This window comes from Lithobates pipiens, unplaced genomic scaffold (genome assembly GCF_037356315.1).
Source record: "Lithobates pipiens isolate NorthernLeopardFrog02 unplaced genomic scaffold, aLitPip1_a1.2 Scaffold_30, whole genome shotgun sequence".
Lineage (NCBI taxonomy): Eukaryota > Metazoa > Chordata > Amphibia > Anura > Ranidae > Lithobates > Lithobates pipiens.
Genome location: NW_027507791.1, coordinates 171,487,959 through 171,508,626, shown reverse-complemented (window position 1 = coordinate 171,508,626; position 20,668 = coordinate 171,487,959). Strand labels below are relative to the sequence as shown.

The following is a 20,668-nucleotide window of genomic DNA, read 5'->3' as shown; positions in this document are numbered from 1 at the left end:
TCCCCCGGACCCACATCTGATTTTCCAATTGAATTTCCAGCCGCTTCTAAAATTTTTTGCCGTAGATCTAGAGAGGTGGTCAAAGTTGGCGACCTCTTGGTTTGGGAGATGCAATGTGCTCAAAATGAATGTAATGCCCAGACTCTTGTACCTATTACAAGCCTTACCGATAAAAATCCCCCAATCATTTTTTAAAGCCATGCGCTCCATCTTTATTCGATACGTATGGCAGGGCAGGCCTCCAAGACTCAGCCGAACATTACTGCTCAGATCAAAAGACAAGGGAGGGATTGACCTCCCAGATCCGGCATGGTACTATACGGCGGTGCACATGAACAGAGTAGTTGACTGGTGCAGACACCTGAAGGATAAGCTGTGGGTTCGTCTGGAGCGTGAATCCGTACCATTTCCAGGTTTGCCCTGGAGTGGACCGGGCTGGTCGGGAGCGACGCAGGCACACCCACTCATTGAGCCAATGTTACAAGAGCTAGACAGATATTTTACCCTGATGGGCGTGCCCAGTTTCCCTTCGCCCATGACTCCTATTATTGGACACCCACGCTTTGAACCCGGCATGACGGAAAAGTCTTTCCGCCTCGACCCTGACCGGGACCTTGTGCGGGCCTCTTCTTTTCTTGGCCCTAGGACGTGGACAGCGGTCTCCACTATGTACGAGGCGTTAGCAACCACTGCCCTGGGACAGTGGAAGCTTGCCCAACTCTCCCACTTCTTGAAATCTTTGCCAAACAGTGGCGAATTCCGCAGACCCCTAACATCGTTTGAGGAGGTATGCTCAGGAGAGGGACCGACCCGAGGGTCTCTTTCCCTGTCATATCGCATCCTACTTGACCAACTCTCCCAGGGAAACCTGGTGTTCGTGGAAAAATGGGAGCAAGACCTGCATATCCGGCTCTCGCCAGACCAGAAGAACCGCGCGCTTCTTTTTGCGCACAAGTCATCCCTATGCAGTAAATACCAGGAAATAGCTTATAAAATTTTGACCCGATGGTACAGGACCCCCACTGTCCTGGCGGCTATGTTTCCCGGTCACAGCCCTTTGTGCTGGAGATGCGGTGAACAAGCCGGCACGTTACTACATATCTTCTGGGAATGCCCTCAACTGGCCCATTTCTGGAGACAGGTTCTCAATATCATTTATGACCTCACGGCTATTGATCTCCAGAACAACCCAGCTGCGATCTTCCTCAATCTGACCCCACTCTCGAGCAAGAAGTACCATAAATCTCTCTTAAAACATCTTCTGAGTGGGGCCAGGGCATGTATACCTAGCATGTGGAAACAGCAGGCCGCTCCACTGGTGTCTCACTGGTTTGCAAGAGTTTGCGACATCTACCGTATGGAACAGCTCACATCAGCGTTAGGCGACAGGGAGGAAGAGCACACTGCTCGTTGGTTGTCGTTGGTTGTCTTGGAGCCCCCCATCCCCTTCTCCTGCCCATTTGCTCCCCCCTCTTTCCCTACCCCCTAACTCCCAAGTATAATTAAAATACATGGTGATTGCAAGGATCTTTTCGTTTTGTTCCCTCGATTTCCCAGCCAGGGGTTGGCGGCCCTCGGGGTGGTCCCGGCTGAGCTCTTTGACCAATAGAATGAAGGTGACCGATGTTAGAGGCCCCTCAATCTGGGCCTTGAGGGGGATCGCCCCGCGGACTGCCCTGGTTTATAAGTAGACACTGGGGTGCCAGATCATTAGAGTGGGATAATGTGGTGGCCTAGCCACGGCTGGGGCTGCTGCTGACATAAGTTGTTAGGTTTCCCCCGGTCCCCCACGAAGTATTAACTATGTATTTTTGTTAACCTGGAAAACTGAGGGATCTATGTCTTTTAAAGTTTGTCTCTGTATTACCTGCAATCCGTAAATAAAGAATAAAAAAAAAAAAAAGACACTAACCAGACCAGACCAGATCCTTCTATGGCACCTGGTCTTCCCAGGGAGTCTCCCATCCAGGTACTAACCAGGCCTGACGCTGCTTAGCCTCTGAAATCAGACGACATCGGGTGCTTTCAGGTTGATGTGGCCGTAAGCGTTCTCTTCAAGACACGCCCAACCCTCTTGACAAACGCCAAGATGGTCGCCTTGAGAAACAAGCAAAAAACAACATAAAAAGAAGCCTATGGGCTTACAGCGGACCTTAAAAGATGGGACCCACTAGCTCTGTCATGGTTCGGACGCTGTAATGTGTTGAAGATGAACGCGATGCCACGACTTCTGTATCTACTACAAGCCTTACCTATCAAAATACCCCAGACTTTCTTTCATGCGGTTCGCTCAATCTTTATCAAGTTCCTCTGGCGCGGAAAACATAAGCGTATTGGTAGGACAATGCTATTGCGACCGAAATTGCGGGGAGGTAATGGCTTCCCGGACCCTGCTCTATATTACACAGCGACGCACATGACACCGGTGGTTGACTGGTGCCGGTGTTCTGCCATATACTGTCCGGCCATGATATAGTGTCCGCGCCGTACTGCGCATACGCAGTACGGAGCAGACGAACCTTCGGAAAATGTCCGAAGCTGAACGGCGCCTGCGCGGTGAGTGGAGGTGGTAGCCCCACCATCCAAGCGGACATAGGGTTGTGAATATTAGAGGGTCCCTCGCAGGCGAGCTTTGCTCGCCACGCTTCGGGCTCGGCCTCGCTGCGCTCGCCTCTTTTATATTCTTACTCTATGTCCACTTGGATAGTGGGGATAGAACCTGGACTCAGTGCGCAGGCGCCGTTCATGCTCCGCAATTTTCGGAATCTGTGTTGCTGTGTACTGCGCATGCGCAGTACACAGCGGACACTATCCGATGGGGGACCATATGTGATAAGACACCGGCATGGGGAACTGAAGCTATGGGTCAAGCTAGAGCAGGAGATGGCGCGGGTTCCACTGGCTGGTCTGCCTTGGGCGGGGAGGCCATTGGAGCCCTGTGTGACTACTCACCCGTTAATTGGCCCCTCGCTCGCCGAGATGGATAGTTTTTTTCACCTTTCCCACCTGACTAACTTCCCTTCTCCTATGACCCCAATTATTGGACATCCTAGATTCCCTCCGGGCCTGTCTGACCAGGCCTTTACCAGGCAAGCCCCGAAAGGGCTTCTGAGAGCAGCCCTATTTCTTGGACCCACAGGCTTGATTCCCATGGGAACCATACTGCTAGAGCAAGTACCTGTTGCATTGGATAGCTGGAGAGCTAGACAGCTAATCCATTTCCTCGGATCACTACCTAACCATTCGTTCTTCTCTAGACAATTCCACCCCTTCAAGGAACTTTGCCTGGATGATGGCCCAATTCATGGTTCCCTCTCTAGGTCCTACCTAATCCTGACAGATGCACAATCCTCCACGGATCCACCCTTCCTAGCTAAATGGAAAAGGGACTTACAAACTACATTCTCCAAACCACAGAAGGACAGAATACTCTTTTTCGCCCATAAGTCGTCACTCTGCAGTAAATATCAGGAGATCTCATATAAGCTGATCACATGCTGGTATCGTACACCGGTGGTGTTGGCCAAAATATTCCCCGGTCAATCTGACCGCTGCTGTCGCTGTGGGCAACAGGCTGGCACCATTCTCCACATTTTCTGGGAATGCCCTAAATTACAAACATTCGGGCAGCCTGTCCTGAGACTCATCCACAAGTTCACAGACATTTCCTTAGCCAATGATCCCGCAGCAGTTCTTCTCAATCTAACTCCTATGTCGATAAAGCGTTATCATAAGTCCTTACTTAAACATCTCCTCAAGGCAGCTAGGGCCTGCATCCCAAGTCAGTGGAAAGAGCAATCTGCTCCAATGGTGACCCAGTGGTTCGCAAAGGTTAATGATATTGAACGAATGGAAGACCTGACTGCCACAATGAGGGATAAAACGGAGGAGCATGGGAACAGATGGTTCTACTGGACCCAGTTTCGCTTTTCGGAAGAATACCTCCGCGAGACATAGTAAGCTCATGGTGATCGTTGGAGATCGCTGTTCCAAACGTTGGACAGCTGATGAGCTGGTGAGCCGAGGGCGTCTCTTGCTCCCTGGGAGGGGACCCCATCCTATCCACTCTACCCACGACACCCCCTTACCCCTTCTTTTCCTTTTCTGCCATTTCCTTCCCCAATCTTCTCTTTCCCCTTCTCCCTCCTTTCAGTTCTACTATTTCCCTTCTTAACTCAAAAAAGGGAAAAGAAAATGGTATGTTCCGACCCCATTTGACTACTACACAATACTCTTCCTCTATCTATGGATATCTAAACTCTTCGAAGGTAGCAGGGCTAGTATCAATAATATTTTAAGTGGTAGAGGATCCCAACGAGATGGAGCTTTAATCTCATCTTGATATGACCGCAAAGCTGTACACGTGCTATTCTCCTTGGACTTCTTACCATTGGCTCTGATATCCATGCAATATGATCGTTTGTTTGTAACTATTTGTATCACACATTCTGTGAAGTTGCCTTTGCATTGTATGTCGCATACTACTAAATAAAAAAATAAAAATAAAAAAAAAAGCCTATGGCATCTGGTATTTCCAGGCGGTCTCCCATCCAGGTACTAACCAGGCCCGACACTGTTTAGCATCCGAGATCAGACGAGATTGGGCGCTTTCAGGGTGATGGGGCCGTAGGTGATCTCTTTGGGCACTCTCAACCCTCTTGACAAACGCCAAGATGGTCACCTTGGGAAACAAGTGAAAAAAAAACCAGGTCAAGGCCAACAACATAAAAAGAAGCCTACAGCACCTAGTATTCCCAGGTGGTCTCCAATCCAGGTACTAGCAAGGCCCAACCCTGTTTAGCTTCTGAGATCAGAGGAGATCGGGCGCTTTCAGGGTTATGTGCCCATAGGCAATCTCTTTGGGCATTCTCAACCCTCTTGACAAATGCCAAGATAGTCACCTTGAGATACAAGCGAAAAAAAACAGGTCAATGTCAACAACATAAAAAGAAGAATACGGCACCTGGTATTCCAACGCCATCTCCCATCCAGGTACTAACTAGGCCCAACCCTTCTTAGCCTCAGAGAAGAGAAGAGATAGGGCTCTTTCAGGGTGATGCTGCTGTAAGCGATCTCTTTGGGCACTCTCATCCCTCTTGACAAATGCCAAGATGGTCACCTTGGGAAACAAGCGAAAAAAGAAAACGAATCAACGCCAACAACATAAAAAGAAGCCTACAATAACTGGTATTCCCAGGTGGTCTCCCATCCAGGTACTAACCAGGCCCGACTCTTCTTAGCCTCCAAGGTCAGACGAGATTGGGTGCTTTCAGAGTGATGTGGCCATAGGCAATCTCTTCAGGCACTCTCAACCCTCTTGACAAACACCAAGATGGTCACTTTGGGAAACAAGCGGAAAAAAAACAGGTCAACGCCAACAACATAAAAAGAAGTCTACGACACCTGGTATTCCCAGGCGGTCTCCCCTCCAGGTACTAACAAGGCCTGACTCTTCTTAGCTTCCAACATCAAACGTGATCGGGTGCTTTCAGGGTGATGTGCCTGTAGGCAATCTCTTCAGGCACTTTCAACCCTCTTGACAAACGCCAAGATGGTCACCTTGGGAAACAAGCAAAAAAATAAAAATAAGTCGGAAGCTAGAGACAATACGGCCCGAGTCCTCAATTTAATCCATGCAGCGCATGTATAGGGAAGGCCCTTGCTTATGTTGTCAACGGACGCGGAGAAGGCCTTTGACAGGGTGGCCTGGCACTTTATGCAGGCCACCCTGGAACATATAGGTCTTGGCCCCAACATGATGAGCTGGGAAATGTCGCTTTACTCCACGCCATCGGCAGCGGTACGGGTGACCGAGTGGTGCTCGGACTCTTTCCCCATCACTAATGGGACGAGGCAGGGGTGCCCTCTGTCTCCCCTAATTTTAATTCTGACACTGGAACCACTTATGTGTCACGTTTGGAATGACCCGAATATTACTGGCATATCCAAACCCTCGGCACACCACAAAATTGCGGCGTACGCTGACGATCTAATTTTTTCCGTCTCCAATCCACACATTTTGCTTCCCAAAATACTTGCGTCTCTACAGCGACACGGCAGCCTATATGTATTGAATATATCGGTTCCGGATGGTGAGGCCAAGAGGCTCCGCTCCTCTTTTCCATTCTACTGGGCTGAAAAATCTATACGTTAACTGGGCGTTGACATCGCAGCGGATTTAGCGCAATTGTACCTGCTTAATTTTGTCCCTCTCCTGGATAGACTGAAATCTGATTTGGGAAACTGGCATGCTTTAACACTGACCTGGTTCGGGCGCTGTAATGCATTCAAAATGATGGCCCTCCCTCGGATCTTATACATGTTCCAGACATTACCGATCCGGTTACCCCCAATTTTTTTCAGACAACTGCAGCTGCTGCTCCGGGACTTTATTTGGGCGCGCAAACTGCCCAAAGCCCATTTGCAATTGCTTGCCAGACCAAAGGACAAGGGGGGTCTGGGTCTCCCAGATCTCAGACAATACTACAGAGTGACTCTGCTAGCGAGAGTCGTTGATTGGCATTGTAATGGCCCACACAAGCAGGGGGTGGAGATGGAGATTGAGGATGGATCCATTCCCCTATTGACCTCCCCGTGGCTCCTGTCCTCCCTACCAAAAGACCTCAGAGGTCACCCCGTAGTGGGAGCTACGTTGGCTGTTGTGCGGAGGTTGTTCCGCTGCACACACATTGCTCCCCTGCCATCACCAATGACTCCGGTTATAGGTAATCCAGACTTCCCACCGGGATTTACCAACAAGAAACTGCGACAGTTGACAGTGGTGGGGAAACAGCGTCTGGGAGAGATGTGGCCCACGGGAGGGCTCCCGACCACGCAAACTGTCGCCGAGCTTTCTGACCCTCCGCTTGACTTGTTTAGTGCTTATCAACTTCGTCACTTTCTTCTGGCCATACAAAGGGCCCCCTACACTCCTAGAGACCTGACACCCTATGAATCCATCTGTCACAAAAGGGAACCTGTGCGACACACCCTCTCCCTCCTGTACAACCTATTGAGTAGTCAGGAGGAGGAGTCAACCCCCACCATTTATCCACAAATGGGAGAGGGACTTTGGCATCACATTTACCCCACAACAGATAGGGAAGATCCTGACCTTAGTACATAAAGCTTCCATCGCAAACCAATATCACGATACAAGATAGTCTCACGCTGGTATAGAGTCCCATACCTTCTGAATAAAATGGATAGATCGATCCCGGATGTTTGTTGGAGGTGAAATTCAGATATGGGGACCATGGGACACCTTGGTCCCCAAGGTGTCCCATGGGCATGCCCGACCTTGAGGAACTTTTGGGTTCCCAGTAGTGTGCCTTCTACACTTGACCGAACAGCCTGTTCGAAAATACAAAAAAACCCTCACGATGCACCTCCTGAATGCCGCCCGGGCCTGCATTCCCGCACTGTGGAGGCAGCCTCAGCCCCCATCCAAGGTGCTGTGGTATTCCAAAGTCAATCATATTCTCCGGATGGAAGAATTGACCGCCACCCTTCACAACACTGAAGAGGCATTTAGTGTTACATGGAGGCCCTGGAGGTATTTTACTGTTACGCGAGACTACATTCGGGAGGTGAGCAGTGCCTCCGTCCCAGAAAACGACTGAACATCTAACGTTTACCTACGTAGGCCATGTCTGCCCTGGGTGGCATTCCCCCCCTCCCTTTTTGTCTTTATTTTTCTTTTTTTTCCCCGCCGCCATCCCCCCACCTCCTCTCTCTCCGTCTTTGCACTCTCTTCTTCCCCCGTCCTCCCTTTTGACTATGCCTTGTCTCCTTACTAGCCTTCGGGACCCAGAAGAACCCCAGGGTTCTGGACATGACCGGCTCATATTTTACTCTGGTTCACGTAGGTCATGATAAGCTGGCTCGCTGTGGTCCCAGTTGTTCTCCATGATTACATTTGTCCGAACGGAGTTGCACTAGTTATACTGTACTACATGTCGGAGGTGGGGTTTCTCTATTTTTTGCATGAAACTGTAGGACTCCCCTCTGAGAACCCAGAGTTATTTGGCTGCCTATTTTTTGTTAGCATGTAATTGTGACCCTGGCTCATGCTGTATGGTTGACTGTTATATTTATGTTGTTCTACTTAATAAAAGAATAATAAAAATTAAAAAAATAAGTCAATGTCAACAACTTAAAACTAAAGCCTATGGCATCGAGAAATCCCAGGCGGTCTCCCATCCATGTACTAACCATGTCCCAACCCTGCTTAGCCTCTGAGATCAAATGCACGCTCAACCCTCTTGACAAACGCCAAGATGGTCACCTTGGGAAACAAACAAAAAAAACAAGTCAACGCCAACAACATAAAAAGAAGCCTGCGGCATCTGGAAAACCCAGGCGGTCTCCCATCCAGGTACAAACCAGGCCCAACCCTGCTTAGCCTCTGAGACCAAACGAGATTGGGCGCTTTCAGGGTGTTGTGCCCGTAGGCAATTTCTTTGTGCACTCTCAACCCTCTTGACAAATGCCAAGATGGTCACCTTGGGAAACAAGGGAAAAAAAACAGGTCAAAGCCAACAACATAAAAAGAAGCCTACGGCATCCGGAATTCCCAGGCGATCTCCCAATCAAGACACTAACCAGGCCAGATCCTTCTATGTCACACCGGTGGTGTTGGCCAAAATATTCCCCGGTCAATCTGACCGCTGCTGTCGCTGTGGACCAAATGTGGCACCATTCTCCACATTTTCTGGGAAAGCCCTAAATTACAAACATTCTGGCAGCCTGTCCTGAGACTCATCCACAAGTTCACAGACATTTCCTTAGCCAATGATCCCGCAGCAGTTCTTCTCAATCTAACTCCTATGTCGAGAAAGCGTTATCATAAGTCCTTACTTAAACATCTCCTCAATGCAGCTAGGGCCTGCATCCCAAGTCAGTGGAAAGAGCAATCTGCTCCAATGGTGACCCAGTGGTTCACAAGGGTAAATGATATTGAACGAATGGAAGACCTGACTGCCACAATGAGGGATAAAACGGAGGAGCATGGGAACAGATGGTTCTACTGGACCCAGTTTCGCTTTTCGGAAGAATACCTCCGCGAGACATAGTAAGCTCATGGTGATCGTTGGAGATCGCTGTTCCAAACGTTGGACAGCTGATGAGCTGGTGAGCCGAGGGCGTCTCTTGCTCCCTGGGAGGGGACCCCATCCTATCCACTCTACCCACGACACCCCCTTACCCCTTCTTTTCCTTTTCTGCCATTTCCTTCCCCAATCTTCTCTTTCCCCTTCTCCCTCCTTTCAGTTCTACTATTTCCCTTCTTAACTCAAAAAAGGGAAAAGAAAATGGTATGTTCCGACCCCATTTGACTACTACACAATACTCTTCCTCTATCTATGGATATCTAAACTCTTCGAAGGTAGCAGGGCTAGTATCAATAATATTTTAAGTGGTAGAGGATCCCAACGAGATGGAGCTTTAATCTCATCTTGATATGACCGCAAAGCTGTACACGTGCTATTCTCCTTGGACTTCTTACCATTGGCTCTGATATCCATGCAATATGATCGTTTGTTTGTAACTATTTGTATCACACATTCTGTGAAGTTGCCTTTGCATTGTATGTCGCATACTACTAAATAAAAAAATAAAAATAAAAAAAAAAGCCTATGGCATCTGGTATTTCCAGGCGGTCTCCCATCCAGGTACTAACCAGGCCCGACACTGTTTAGCATCCGAGATCAGACGAGATTGGGCGCTTTCAGGGTGATGGGGCCGTAGGTGATCTCTTTGGGCACTCTCAACCCTCTTGACAAACGCCAAGATGGTCACCTTGGGAAACAAGTGAAAAAAAAAACAGGTCAAGGCCAACAACATAAAAAGAAGCCTACAGCACCTAGTATTCCCAGGTGGTCTCCAATCCAGGTACTAGCAAGGCCCAACCCTGTTTAGCTTCTGAGATCAGAGGAGATCGGGCCCTTTCAGGGTTATGTGCCCATAGGCAATCTCTTTGGGCATTCTCAACCCTCTTGACAAATGCCAAGATAGTCACCTTGAGATACAAGCGAAAAAAAACAGGTCAATGTCAACAACATAAAAAGAAGAATACGGCACCTGGTATTCCAACGCCATCTCCCATCCAGGTACTAACTAGGCCCAACCCTTCTTAGCCTCAGAGAAGAGAAGAGATAGGGCTCTTTCAGGGTGATGCTGCTGTAAGCGATCTCTTTGGGCACTCTCATCCCTCTTGACAAATGCCAAGATGGTCACCTTGGGAAACAAGCGAAAAAAGAAAACGAATCAACGCCAACAACATAAAAAGAAGCCTACAATAACTGGTATTCCCAGGTGGTCTCCCATCCAGGTACTAACCAGGCCCGACTCTTCTTAGCCTCCAAGGTCAGACGAGATTGGGTGCTTTCAGAGTGATGTGGCCATAGGCAATCTCTTCAGGCACTCTCAACCCTCTTGACAAACACCAAGATGGTCACTTTGGGAAACAAGCGGAAAAAAAACAGGTCAACGCCAACAACATAAAAAGAAGTCTATGACACCTGGTATTCCCAGGCGGTCTCCCCTCCAGGTACTAACAAGGCCTGACTCTTCTTAGCTTCCAACATCAAACGTGATCGGGTGCTTTCAGGGTGATGTGCCTGTAGGCAATCTCTTCAGGCACTTTCAACCCTCTTGACAAACGCCAAGAAGGTCACCTTGGGAAACAAGCAAAAAAATAAAAATAAGTCGGAAGCTAGAGACAATACGGCCCGAGTCCTCAATTTAATCCATGCGGCGCATGTACAGGGAAGGCCCTTGCTTATGTTGTCAACGGACGTGGAGAAGGCCTTTGACAGGGTGGCCTGGCACTTTATGCAGGCCACCCTGAAACATATAGGTCCAATATATATATATATATCCAATGCAACAGGTACTTGCTCTAGCAGTATGGTCCCCATGGGAATCAAGCCCGTGGGTCCAAGAAATAGGGCTTCTCTCAGAAGCCCTTTCGGGGCTTGCCTGGTAAAGGCCTGGTCAGACAGGCCCGGAGGGAATCTAGGATGTCCAATAATTGGGGTCATAGGAGAAGGGAAGTTAGTCAGGTGGGAAAGGTGAAAAAAACTATCCATCTCGGCGAGCGAGGGGCCAATTAACGGGTGAGTAGTCACACAGGGCTCCAATGGCCTCCCCGCCCAAGGCAGACCAGCCAGTGGAACCCGCACCATCTCCTGCTCTAGCTTGACCCATAGCTTCAGTTCCCCATGCCGGTGTCTTATCACATATGGTCCCCCATCGGATAGTGTCCGCTGTGTACTGCGCATGCGCAGCGAGGCCTGCGAGGGGCCCTCTAATATTCACAACCCTATGTCCACTTGGATGGTGGGGCTACCACCTCCACTCACCGCGCATGAAAATCTCCGAAGCTTCGTCTGCTCCGTACTGCGCATGCGCAGTACGGCGCAGACACTATATCATGGCCGGACAGTATATGGCAGAACACCGGCACCAGTCAACACCGGTGTCATGTGCGTCGCTGTGTAATATAGAGCAGGGTCCGGGAAGCCAATACCTCCCCGCAATTTCGGTCGCAATAGCATTGCCCTACCAATACGCATATGTTTTCCACGCCAGAGGAACTTGATAAAGATTGAGCGAACCGCATGAAAGAAAGTCTGGGGTATTTTGATAGGTAAGGCTTGTAGTAGATACAGAAGTCGTGGCAACGCGTTCATCTTCAACACATTACAGCGTCCGAACCATGACAGAGCTAGTGGGTCCCATCTTTTAGGGTCCACTGTAAGCCCATAGGCTTCTTTTTATGTTGTTGGCTTTGACCTGTTTTTTTTGCTTGTTTCTCAAGGCGACCATCTTGCCGTTTGTCAAGAGGGTTGGGCGTGTCTTGAAGAGAACGCTTACGGCCACATCAACCTGAAAGCACCCGATCTCGTCTGATTTCAGAGGCTAAGCAGCGTCAGGCCTGGTTAGTACCTGGATGGGAGACTGCCTGGGAAGACCAGGTGCCATAGAAGGATCTGGTCTGGTTAGTGTCTTGATTGGGAGATCGCCTGGGAATACTGGATGCCGTAGGCTTCTTTTTATGTTGTTGGCTTTGACCTGTTTTTTTTAGCTTGTTTCCCAAGGTGACCATCTTGGCCTTTGTCAAGAGGCTTCAGAGTGCCCAAAGAGAGTGCCTACGGCCAAATCACCCTGAAAGAGCCCAATCTCATCTGATCTCGAAGGCTAAGCAGCGATGGGCCTGGTTAGTTCCTGGATGGGAGACAGCTTGGGAATACCAGGTGCCATAGGCTTCTCATTATGTTGTCGGCGTTGACCTGTTTTATTTTCCCTTGTTTCCCAAGGTGACCATCTTGGCATGTGTCAAGAGGGTTGAGAGTGCACAAAGAAATTGCTTACGAGCACAACAACCTGAAAGCGCCCAATCTCGCTTGGTCTCAGAGGCTAAGCAGGGTTGGGCCTGGTTTGTACCTGGATGGGAGACCGCCTGGGTTTTCCAGATGCCGCAGGCTTCTTTTTATGTTGTTGGTGTTGACCTGTTTTTTTCGCTTGTTTCCCAAAGTGATCATCTTGCCATTTGTCAAGAGGGTTGAGAGTGCCTAAAGAGATCGCTTACAGCCACATCACCCTGAAAGCACCCTATCTCTTCTGATCTCAGAGGCTAAGAAGGGTTGGGCCTAGTTAGTACTTGAATGGGAGACGGCCTTGGAATACCAGGTGCCGTATTCTTCTTTTTATGTTGTTGGCGTTGACCTGTTTTTTTTCGCTTGTTTCCCAGGGTTTTGGCATTTTTCAAGAGGGATGAGAGTGCCCAAAGAGATTGCCTATGGACACATCACTCTGAAAGCGCCCAATCTCCGCTGATCTCAGAGGCTAGAAAGGGACGCGCCTTGTTAATACCTGGATGGGAGACCGCGTGGAAATACTAGGTGCGGTAGGCTTCTTTTTATGTTGTTGGCATTGACTTGTTTTTTTTGTTTGTTTCCCAAGGTGACCATCTTGGCGTTTGTCAAGAGGGTTGAGCGTGCCTGAAAAAATCTACTATGGCTGCATCACCCTGAAAGAGCCAAATCTCATTTGATCTCAGAGGCTAAGCAGGTTTGGGACCTGGTTAGTACGTGGATGGGAGACCGCCTGGGATTTCTCGATGCCATAGGCTTTTTTTTTAAGTTGTTGGCATTGACTTATTTTTTATTTTTTGTTTTATTCTTTTACTAAGTATAAGTAGAACAACACAAATGTAACAGTCAACCATACAGCATGACCCAGGGTCACAATTACATGGTAACAAAAAATAGGCAGCCAAATAACTCTGGGTTCTCAGAGGGGAGTCCTAGAGTTTCATGCAGAAAAGAGAGAAACCCCACCTCCGACATGTAGTACAGTATAACTAATGCAGCTCCGTTCGGACAAATTTAATCATGGAGAACAACTGGGACCACAGCGAGCCAGCTTATCATGACCTACGTGAACCAGAGTAAAATATGAGCCGGTCGTGTCCAGAACCCTGGGGTTCTTCTGGGTCCCAAAGGCTAGTAAGGAGACAAGGCATAGTCAAAAGGGAGGACGGGGGAAGAAGAGAGTGCAAAGACGGAGAGAGAGGAGGGGGGGGATGGCGGCAGGGAAAAATAGAAAAATAAAGACAAAAAGGGAGGGGGGGGAATGCCACCCAGGGCAGACATGGCCTACGTAGGTAAACGTTAAATGTTCAGTCGTTTTCTGGGACAGGGGCGCTGCTCACCTCCCGAATGTAGTCTCAAGTACCAGTAAAATACCTCCAGAGCCTCCATGTAACACTAAATGCCTCTTCAGTGTTGTGAAGGGTGGCGGTCAATTCTTTCATCCGGAGAATATGATTGACTTTGGAATACCACAGCACCTTGGATGGGGGCTGAGGCTGCCTCCACAGTGTGGGAATGCAGACCCGGGCGGCGTTCAGGAGTTGCATCGTGAGGGTTTTTTTGTATTTTCGAACAGGCTGTTCGGTCAAGTGTAGAAGGCACGCTGCTGGGTTGTCTGCGATATCTACATTTCTGAGAGTTTTTATCGTCCCCGTCACCTCCACCCAAAAGTTCCTCAAGGCCGGGCATGCCCAGAAAATGTGTCCCATGGTCCCCGTATCTGAATTGCACCTCCAACAAACATCTGGGATCGATCTATTCATTTTATTCAGAAGGTATGGGACTCTATACCAGCGTGAGACTATCTTGTATCCTGATTCTTGATATTGGTTTGCGATGGAAGCTTTATGTACTAATGTCAGGATCTTCCCTATCTGTTGTGGGGTAAATGTGTTGCCAAATGCAATCTCCCATTTGTGGATAAATGGTGGGGTCGACTCTTCCTCCTGACTACTTAATATGTTGTACAGGAGGGAGAGGGTGTGTCGCACAGGTTCCTTTTTGTGACAGATGACTCATAGGGCGTCAGGTCTCTAGGAGTGTAGGGGGCCCTTTGTATGGCCAGAAGAAAGTGACGAAGTTGATAAGCATTAAACAATTCAAGCGGAGGGTCAGAAAGCTCGGCGACAGTTTGCGTGGTCGGGAGCCCTCCCGAGGGCCACACCTCTCCCAGACGCTGTTTCCCCACCACTGTCAACTGTCGCAGTTTATTGTTGGTAAATCCCGGTGGGAAGTCTGGATTACCTATAACCGGAGTCATTGGTGACGGCAGGGGAGCAATGTGTGTGCAGCGGAACAACCTCCGCACAACAGCCAACGTAGCTCCCACTACGGGGTGATCTCTGAGGTCTTTTGGTAGGGAGGACAGGAGCCACGGGGAGCTCAATAGGGGAATGGATCCATCCTCAATCTCCATCTCCACCCACTGCTTGTGTGGGCCATTACAATGCCAATCAACGACTCTCGCTAGCAGAGTCTCTCTGTTGTATTGTCTCAGATCTGGGAGACCCAGACCCCCCCTGTCCTTTGGTCTGGCAAGCAATTGCAAACGGGCTCTGGGCGGTTTGCGTGCCCAAATAAAGTCCCGGAGCAGCAGCTGCAGTTGTCTGAAAAAAATTGGGGGTAACCGGATCGGTAATGTCTGGAACAAGTATAAGATCCGCGGGAGGGCCGTCATTTTGAATGCATTACAGCGCCCGAACCGGGTCAGTGTTAAAGCATGCCAGTTTCCCAAATCAGATTTCAGTCTATTCAGGAGAGGGACAAAATTAAGCGGGTACAATTGCGCCAAATCCGCTGCGATGTCAACGCCCAGGTAACGTATAGATTTTTCAGCTCAGTAGAATGGAAAAGCGGAGCGTAGCCTCCTGGCCTCACCATCCGGGACCGATATATTCAATACAGCCGACGGTGCAATTGATTTTATAGTTTGATAGGCTGCCGTATCGCCGGAGAGCCGCGAGTATATTGGGAAGTGAAATGTGTGGATTGGAGACGAAAAAAATTAGATCGTCAGCGCATGCCGCAATTTTGTGGTGTGCCGAGGGTTTGGATATGCCAGTAATATTCGGGTCATTCCGAACGTGACACATAAGTGGTTCCAGTGTCAGAATAAAAATTAGGGGAGACAGAGTACACCCCTGCCTCGTCCCATTAGTGATGGGGAAAGAGTCCGAGCACTCTGAAAGCACCCAATCTCATCTGATCTTGGAGGCTAAGAAGAGTCAGGCCTGGTTAGTACCTGGATGGGAGACCACCTGGGAATACCAGTTATTGTAGGCTTCTTTTTATGTTGTTGGCCTTGATTCGTTTTGTTTTGTTTTCGCTTGTTTCCCAAGGTGACCATCTTGGCATTTGTCAAGAGGGTTGAGAGTGCCCAAAGAGTTCGCTTACAGCAGCATCACCCTGAAAGAGCCCTATCTCTTCGCATCTCTGAGGCTAAGAAGGGTTGGGCCTAGTTAGTCCCTGGATGGGAGATGGCTTTGGAATACCAGGTGCCGTAGTCTTCTTTTTATGTTGTTGACATTGACCTGTTTTTTTTTCGCTTGTTTCCCAAGGTGACTATCTTGGCATTTGTCAAGAGGGTTGAGAGTGCCCAAAGAGATTGCCTATGGGCACATAAGCCTGAAAGCGCCCGATCTCCTCTGATCTCAGAGGCTAAACAGGGTCGGGCCTTGCTAGTACCTGGATTGGAGACCACCTGGGAATACTAGGTGCTGAAGGCTTATTTTTATGTTGTTGGCGTTGACTTGTTTTTTTTTTTTTTTGTTTACCAAGGTGACCATCTTGGTGTTTGTCAAGAGGGTTGAGAGTGCTTGAAGAGCTCGCCTATGGCCACATAACCCTGAAAGCAACAGATCTCGTCTGATCTCAGAGACTAAACAGGGTCGGGCCTTGTTAATACCTGGATGGGAGACCACCTGGGAATACTAGGTGCTGTAGACTTCTTCTCATGTTGTTGGCGTTGACTTGATTTTTTTGTTTGTTTCCCAAGGTGACCATATTGGCGTTAGTCAAGGTTGAGAGTGCCTGAAGAAATCTCCTACGGCCACACCACCCTAAAAGAGCCCAATCTCATCTGATCTCAGAGGCTAAGCAGGGTTGGGACCAGTTTAGTACCTGGATGGGAGACCGCCTGGGATTTCCAGATGCCGTAGGCATCTTTTTATGTTGTGGCCATTGACCTATTTTTTTCCGCTTGTTTCCAAGGTGACCATCTTGGTGTTTGTCAAGAGAGTTGAGAGTGCCTGAAGATATCGGCTACGGCCACATCACCCTGAATCTGTTCCATCTCGTCTGATCTTGGAGGCTAAGCAGACCAGCAGGCCTGGTTAATGCCTGTATGGGAAACCGCCTGGGAATACCAGGTGTCGTAGGCTTCTTTTTTTTTTTCAAATATAATTTTTTCTCCAAATAGGGGAAGACGGTCCCCCGAGTACATAATGCAACAGAGAAATACAGAGCAAAAAGCAGCTGAACAATACTTGATACAGGTATATTCGCAACTGTGAGTCTGCCTTCCATCAATCACAATGATTCGAGGCACGGATAAAGTACTGTACCAAGATCCAGGGTCACACAAACCCCCAGGTCCCTCCGGCATAATCCATCCAGAGGGGGGTGTGGGGCCGTCATTCCCAATTTTCCACTCTTTCCAAAAGAGAGAGGGGGTGGAGGGGGTGAGAGATAGGGGAGGTAGGCAGAAAAGAGAAGGGTTGAAAGATCAGAAAAGGAGAAGAGGGGACGAGACACGATGGCAGCCACTGTCCAAGGGGCCAGTCAAGGAAAGCTCAGAGCACTAAGGCGATAGCAGGCGACATCCTTCCAGCGAGAATATAAAGGTATTCCAGATGTCTCAGGCTTGTTTAAAAAATTCTTGTATACCTTGTGATGTGAGGATCAAGTCCTCCATTTTTTTTAATGTCCTCTATTTTCCTAAGCCAGTGGGTAATGAAAGGGGGGGAACATTTTTTCCAATAGAGAGGGATGCAGGATTTCGCCGCATTTATCACATGCCGTAAAATAGATTTTTTTGTACTTCTTAAAGGGGAGGGCCACCCTGAAAAACAAAAAAATGTTAAAAATTACAAAAAATCTAAAAAAAAAAAAATGAAAAAATTTTTTTTTTTTTACTTACCAGAAATGCCTGTTGCTAGGCACTTTCTCCTAATCTTCCTCTTCCTCCTCCGCGGAGATCTTCTGTCTTCTGTCTTAGTCGCGGCGTCTTCTGGGTAATGAGTCGCGCTGTGTTCTGGGAACTGTGTGTTCCAGAACACAGCGCGTCCCATTCAGAAAGCGCTGCGGGACTCGCGCATGCGCAGTAGCTGCGGGACTCGCGCATGCGCAGTAGGAAACGGGCAGTGAAGCCATAAGGCTCCGCTGCCTGTTTCCCTTACAAGGGATGGCGGCGCCGGGACCCGAGAGCCGAGGGACGGGTCGGCCTCGGGCGGCCGACATCGCGGGCGCCCTGGACAGGTGAGTGTGTTTATTAAGTCAGCAGCTGCAGTGTTTGCAGCTGCTGACTTTTTTTTTTTTTTTTTTTTTTTTTTTTATAACCGGCCCTCCACTTTAATGGGAATCTGTGAATGGTGCAAGAGAAAGAATGCAGCCTCTTCCTGGATGGAGAAGTCTGTGAATTTTTGTGTTATGCATCGGATCTCTGTCCAGAAGTCCACCAAGCTGAGGCAGGACCAAAAAATGTGCAGCAACGTGCCCTCTTCTTCTCCACACCTCCAGCATATGTTCGAAACATTTCTGCAGCTTTGATGGTGTCAAATACCACCTGGTGAGAAGTTTAAAATTCGTCTCCTGTATCTTCGTGCACAGCGACATTTTGAGAGCCAAAGTGATAATGCGTTGTCTCTGTGCTGGGGAAAATTAGCAATTAAGGTCCTTTTCCCAGTTGGACAGACAGGTTAAGTGTGGGTAATCTGTTTGAGAGAGAATGTGGGCCAAAGGGCCTTCGCTCCTGCATAGAGTCTCAAACTCCGACTGAGGGCGGGCGAACGTTTGAGGATTGGGGATGGAATGGAGAAAATGATGTAGTTGCGCCGCTCTCCAAAAAGGCAGTTGGAAAAGCCCTGTCGGATCTGTTAGGGTTGAGAAAGAAGGCCATTTTCCATCAATGACGAATTTAGACGCATTGTCTAGGTTGGAATTTCTAAGTGGGTCCCCAGTTCAAAGGTTGGATGGCCACGTATAGGGAATAGGGGGGAAGTCAAAGACGTGAGTGTGTTTTGGGTAGCGATCAGGTGACTGACTTTCAACTAAGCCCCTATAGTGGGATGTGACATAAATTCTGTGGGGGAATACTTATAGCACCACATGGCGCTTCTTAGCGGAATTCGGGAGTGAGCTTAGAAAGTTTGTTTCGATTCCAGTCCAATACATGCCCCAGATGGGAGGCCAGGTAGTAGCGTCGCAAGTTAGGGAGAACAAACCCTCCCTGTTGTTTAGACAATGTCAGCTGTGACCGCTTAAGTCTGGGATTTTTGTGGGCCCAGTTAAAATGAGTGAGCAAGGATTGAGCTTGCTTAAAAAACAGGACTGGAATCTGGATCGGGAGAGCTTGGAAAAGATAAGTAAATTTAGGGAGTATGTTCATTTTAATGAGATTGCATCTGCTGAACCAGGAATGGAGGCCAGAATGCCACCCGTGAAGCAAACTGCGGATCTTAGTGACAAGGGGTGGGGGGAAGTTCAACATAAACGTACGCGCGATGTCCGGTGGAATGTAAGTACGTGAGTATATCTTACTTATCCATGCCAGCATCCGTTCACTCAGACCTATATGGCGAAGGACCGAGAACATTAATGTCCATTTGACCCGATCAAAAGCCTTCTCGGCATCAGTACTCATGAAAAGACAAGGGGTCCCAGATGACTTTGCTTTACGGATCAGGGTAAGCACCTTAGTGGTGTTGTCCCTATCTTCCCTGGTGGGAATAAAACCTAACTGGTCAATATGTATAAGGGACTACAAGTAATGTGCCAATCACGTGGCGAGGAGTTAGAGAATAGTTTTAGGACCGAATTTTGGAGGGAAATGGGTCTGTAGCTCCCACATAGGCCTGGGTCCTTGCCCTCCTTAGTTATCAACGAGATGTGGGCTCTAAGGGTATCCTCAGGAAAATAAATTCACCAAGCGCAGGCCGACAATAGGGAGGAAGGTCTTAAAGTATTGTGCGGTATATCCGTCAGGGCCCGGAGCCTTACCCACCTTCGGAGGTCCCACGGCCGTCTGGACTTCTTCCAGTGTGATCGGGTCCTCCAAGTACTCCCGTGATTCCGATGAGAGGGTTGGTAGACCAGAACCGGTTACATATCTGTCTATATTGTCCTGTCCAGACCCTGAATCGGGCAGGTTGTAGAGATCAGAGTAACATTTTTCAAAGACTTCGACTATTTGGGTTGGGGTAGAGGCCCTCTGGCCATTCTCATCTATCAACTGTGGTATGTAAGAGCCAAATTTCAACTCCTTTACCGACCTGGCTAAGATTTTTCTGCATGTGTCCTCTGATTCCTACGTCAGTTTACGACAAACCTGGAGTGCCGCTTTCGCTTTATAATGGAGTAGGACAGCAATATGGGTATGGAGTGTCCCCAATTCAATCTCTAAGGTCCGTAAGGGGGTATGTTTATGTTTCGCTTACACAGAGGCAAGTTCACGAAACAGATTAGCAAGCTGTTCCTTCCGTGTTCGTTTGATGCGCGCCCCGTGCCTGATAAGTACCCTGCGGAGTACTGACTTGTGAGCCTCCCAAATTATCCCCGGGTCACAGTCCTGCTTTAGTTTTCTTGGAAATAAAGGTCCAATTCCCTGGTCACATCTGCTAAAACTTACGGTATCTGGAGGAGGCTCTCATTAAGGTGCCAGAATAGAGACCTAGGTGAGGGGTAGGGAGCGAGGAGCAAGAGGCAGAAGTGTCAACCGATGGCGAAAGGGGACATTAAAGTCCCCACCTAATATCAATTGGCCCTCCCGAAAGTCACATAATCTGTGCAGGGTAGTTCTGAGGAACGTGTCTTGGTGATCATTGGGAGCGTACACAGTGGCAAATGTAAAAAGGCGCTCTCCAATGTGGCCCCTAGGAAAAAGATATTGGCCCCCAGGGTCCACCAGAGAATCCTGGAGAACCCAGGGGAGCCTGCTAGAGATCAGAATGGAGAGGAGGGGTTAGTAGAGTGGTAGACCTTAGGGAAGGATCTCGACCATAGAAAGGGGAGGCTAGTATTTTTTAAATGTGTTTCTTGTATAAAGGCCACATCAGTACAGGATGTGTTCAGTTCTC

The 20,668-nt window shown here is 48.8% G+C and overlaps 9 pseudogenes; 3 read left to right on the top strand and 6 right to left on the bottom strand.

Annotated features, from left to right (window-relative positions):
* Nucleotides 1–4,513: 4,513 nt before the first annotated feature.
* Nucleotides 4,514–4,632, bottom strand: LOC143949211 (5S ribosomal RNA; annotated as a pseudogene).
* Nucleotides 4,633–4,733: 101 nt separating this feature from the next.
* Nucleotides 4,734–4,852, bottom strand: LOC143948747 (5S ribosomal RNA; annotated as a pseudogene).
* A 320-nt stretch (nucleotides 4,853–5,172) lies between these two features.
* Nucleotides 5,173–5,291, bottom strand: LOC143946582 (5S ribosomal RNA; annotated as a pseudogene).
* A 4,339-nt stretch (nucleotides 5,292–9,630) lies between these two features.
* Nucleotides 9,631–9,749, bottom strand: LOC143949209 (5S ribosomal RNA; annotated as a pseudogene).
* Nucleotides 9,750–9,850: 101 nt separating this feature from the next.
* LOC143949715 (5S ribosomal RNA) lies at nucleotides 9,851–9,969 on the bottom strand (annotated as a pseudogene).
* A 320-nt stretch (nucleotides 9,970–10,289) lies between these two features.
* Nucleotides 10,290–10,408, bottom strand: LOC143946580 (5S ribosomal RNA; annotated as a pseudogene).
* A 1,742-nt stretch (nucleotides 10,409–12,150) lies between these two features.
* LOC143949648 (5S ribosomal RNA) lies at nucleotides 12,151–12,269 on the top strand (annotated as a pseudogene).
* Nucleotides 12,270–16,203: 3,934 nt separating this feature from the next.
* On the top strand, nucleotides 16,204–16,322 carry LOC143949701 (5S ribosomal RNA; annotated as a pseudogene).
* Nucleotides 16,323–16,417: 95 nt separating this feature from the next.
* LOC143949894 (5S ribosomal RNA) lies at nucleotides 16,418–16,537 on the top strand (annotated as a pseudogene).
* Nucleotides 16,538–20,668: the final 4,131 nt, after the last annotated feature.